At 35.7% G+C, this 4,145-nt stretch overlaps 1 long non-coding RNA gene across 1 annotated transcript; it reads left to right on the top strand.

The window, feature by feature from the left end:
* The first annotated feature begins 1,986 nt into the window (after positions 1-1,986).
* On the top strand, positions 1,987-4,113 carry LOC129360897 (uncharacterized). Its single transcript, XR_008606100.1, has 3 exons — positions 1,987-2,125; positions 2,917-3,006; positions 3,217-4,113. It is a non-coding gene; the product is annotated as an uncharacterized LOC129360897 (long non-coding RNA).
* Positions 4,114-4,145: the final 32 nt, after the last annotated feature.

Raw genomic sequence — 4,145 nt, 5'->3', positions numbered from 1 at the left:
ATCCTCCCGTCACCACCCCTGCTTCATCCTAACAGTTTTCTGGTGAATATTTGTGTTTGTGTTGATGTCTTGTGCTGTATCTGTATCTGTGAAAGTTTGGTGGGCGGAAGAGCACAACACTGAATTGTTTTTGAGTTTACAGCACCGATATAAAATCCTGACATTAAATTGTACCCAATTAAATAATGGCAGTATTGAAATGGTGCCCATTCAGCCTGTCTTTATCAATACTATCCCAGGGAATGTACACTGAGCAAATATTGCCTTCCTCCTTTCAGCTTCACAGCTCCAATCATTCCTTCCTTTAACTTCAAACATTTTTCTCACTGGTGATTGCAAGACCATTTATATTGTAAAAAAAAAATGTTATGGAGAAAGTAGATTTGTCTTTTTGTTTGTTTTGCTGTATGGAACTGTCAAAGGTTTAAGTTAAAGAAAAATGTATGTGTATATATTGAATATGAGAAAGTATGTTCTTGTTTTGCTGTGCTTCTTCTTCAAATAACAGGTATTTGTTGGACTGTGTAGAAACTTGACCCTGATGATTGCCATTATAATTAAAATGGCATAATAAAAAGCTCTGTAAACTGCAATAAATGCTTAACAATAAATTATTACATGTATTATGCTAGTTTGAGCTTATTCTAACCTGCTGCGACTCTTGTCACAGCAGGTTAAGCTGTGACAGGGGTAAAAAATAATAAATCAGCACTGTTTAATTTTTACATTTCTTATTGATGCAAGATTGTTAGATGTTTGAGAAAACCTGAACATATTTTTAATTGCCTAACATCTGCAGAAAAGTTAAGATCAAAACCAATATTTTAGAATTAAACTCAGATTCATTAAACAGTTCTTTTTTTATTGTTCAAGTTTTTATGTTAGTCATTGTTTTACAGCTGATGAAATCTCTGGGTTTCTCAGAAAATTAGAATACCACACAACTGAAATAAAATGGATTTAATATGGAAATGTTAACCTGTTCATGGGACAATATGTTTGAGGTACTTTGACTTACTACAACAATGCAGCACAGATGGAAACATTTAGCATGTGTCCACTCTGAGGTGTAAAGGAAAACCGCACAGCTTTACCAGCAGTTTCAACTCGTCTATATTTTTGGGTTTGACGTCACTCATCTTCACATTGACAGATTTTCTGTGAATATTAGGTCATTTGCATTGACCACAGTGATGCTAAGCCAATGTAAAAGTAAGTATTGCTACATTCAGCAGTGTGGACAGGTGTCACGTTGTGGTGGAAATGGAAAGCAATATTCCCATGAAGCTTGAAAGCAGAGGGAAACATGGAGTGATCTGAAATGTCATGGTAGATGCCTGCTGTGACTTTCATCTTGTAAAACTCAGTGCTTTGAGGAGCCAGCTCTAACATGGCTCCTCAAATTATCAATGTGGAAACTCCCACTGGAACTAAACCAATTCAGTTCCTGTGGCTCTTCTCTCTCCCTTCCTCCAGAGTCTGTGACTTTGATTTTTAAATGAAATGCAAAGCGTGATTTGGAATGTCAACCATTTTCCATACATGCCGAGTTAAAACTATTTTGAAGTTGCCGCTAGTTCAGGGGCAACTTAACACAAAGAATTAGGCAGTAAAAGAAAAATAGAAAACTCACTTCCTCATTTTTTGAACAACGATTGTAACGAGTACCAATTAAGGTTTTGTTTTATATAAATAATCTTCTAGTTTTTTCGATGCACTAGATAATTATAGATCACGTAGATGTTAACATTGTGTAACAGTTTAACGTCACTCATCTGATCACTTCTCTGTGGGGAAGTTTATATGACTTCTCCACAGAGTCCACGGCTCATCAAACCCGATTATGTATCCCTGTTTTTCGAGTGTATCTCTTTAAATAGTACGGTTGTCTTACGTTGCGCAACGGTTCAGCCAATCACAATCACAATGGATTTATTAAGCTCCGCCTCTAGTGTTATTCATAGTCTATGATTGGTTGCATTTCTATGAAGCGTTAGTATTTATATTGAGCTGTTCAGGAAGAGCTACGCTGAAAGGTTAAACAATTCCGACAATTGCGATTTTGAAGTTCATCGAAACTGCAACGTACAACACCAAAGACTAATGGTGTGACTGCTGGTTAAAGGTATTTTTTTAATAATTATTATTTGTGTATAAATTAATGAAGTTAAGTACAGCTTTCTGTTTACAATTTTCCCTTAGCATCAAGATTTAGATTTTAGAGCTGTTTTTTTTTAAGCTAAAATATGTTTAAATTCTTTACAATTCAATAATATGTATTTAATATGGTTTAGAATTTGATGAAGTTTTGAAGTTGGACTTTCGTGCTGGTAATATTTTCCTCCTCGGACAATAAAACACGGAAGAGCTCCTTTCCTTTATCAATTATCGGATCTTGATATGCTTCCGCTCCCAGTTTGTTGTATTTTTTTGTTGTTGTCCTTTTTCAAGCCTGATTCGCGCGGTCTAATCGCATTTTATTTCGACCGTATTAAAAGCTCACTTTAAACGGTTTGTTTACAAACAGCTTAACTGCGTGGTTCAAATTTATCCGAACAGATTTTTGTTTCTTTTCATTGTGGAGAACAGATATGGAGTGACTGAGCGGTTCTCTGTCATATTGTAACCCGAGCACTGGGAGAACAGTGTGCTTCCCTGTACACGGAAGTAAACTTTTAGTAAACTTAAAATGTAAATTTACTAATCTAAACTTATATTTAGTTTAGTAAGGTGTAAAAATGTTTTGAAAAAAAAAAAATATATATATATATATATAATCTCACTGACCTAAGCTGAGTTAATATAAACTGTGAGCAAAATGGTTATTAAAAAGTAAGTATTGCTTAAATTAGGAGGGGAAAAAATTACTATTTACAAAAAAAAAAAAAAATCATATTTGTACTTATCACATTGCAGCTTGCGCCTACGTGGTGAGGAAGATTAGGGCTTCTCTTTCCGAGGGAGAACAGGAAGAGAAACCCACCCTTACACCATGTAGTGCAAAAGGTAAGAAACTTGCATCAAAGCTGATTTTCTGTATCCTTCAAATTCAATAAAAAAAAAATCCAGATCTTTAATGGGCCACTTGTTTAACATGAGTGTAAGACTCTTACATTATCTTATATTCATATGTTTGAGGGAAAAAAAGTGTTTTTTTTTTCTTTGCTATGTTTATCTGTCGTGACATGTCATATCTTGCTTGTTTTTCACTTGTAGCTAAAAGCAAATCGGAGCAAAGATCAAAGTCTTCCTCAACTGCTGCCCTGAACCCGGGACATGATGAAGGAGTCGACGGCGCAGCGGCAGCAGCAGGGACGTCCTCGGGGGCACCTGTGCAGAACTGTGGCTCCTGACGTTAAATTTCTGACTGGATGCTGGGACTGTGGTCAATTCACTCTCAAAAGATAATTTATATATTGGAATTAAGTCGGATGTTTCACTGCAATGAAGTGACCACTTTAATTGGATGGCTGGTGTTATTGACACAAATCTATAAACTAAGCACTAAAAGTCTTAATTCGAAAACTTTCCAGTTTTTCACAGTTTCCAGAGTCGAGCTCAGAATGTCCCATAAAATGGCCTTTTTCACAGCAGATGTTTTGGCACCTCCTGAAAACAAGTGCAATCAGTAACATTAGTCGTGGGAATTTCACTTTTGCTGTACTCAAGCGGAACAGAAAGTAATGAGAGTATCATATTGGTTAGAACTGATAGAGTGTGTGGGTAGTTAATGCATTTCCTGTGAAAAAGGCCTCCCTTCATGTACTGCAGCGTTTGACGGCTGGCTCACCAACCTCTGTACCCAGAGACTGAGCAGGCCTGATGTTCCTGCTGTTACACCAGTAAACGTCATTATGTTAAAAAGCTCTGCTCGGGTATTTATACCTGTATAATAGACTTATGCATTAAATATTCATATCAGAATAGGTAATATGCACATCGCTGGAAAAAGTAAATTAATCTTAAATTTATATCTTACAGATGTGTTTATTAATATATTTGTTTGTAAAATGTTATAAGGTATCATTTGCAATACATTTGGAACTACATTGTCATACATTGTGTTATGCATTTAATTTCTTACAGCTTGAAAATAAAAGAATGCAAAGTCTATTCTCTTGGCTTGTTTGGTATGAAGCATGCCA

Source organism: Poeciliopsis prolifica, unplaced genomic scaffold (genome assembly GCF_027474105.1).
Source record: "Poeciliopsis prolifica strain line A6 unplaced genomic scaffold, Auburn_PproV2 SCAFFOLD007, whole genome shotgun sequence".
Classification (NCBI taxonomy): Eukaryota; Metazoa; Chordata; class Actinopteri; order Cyprinodontiformes; family Poeciliidae; genus Poeciliopsis; species Poeciliopsis prolifica.
This window is presented reverse-complemented; position numbering and strand designations above follow the sequence as displayed.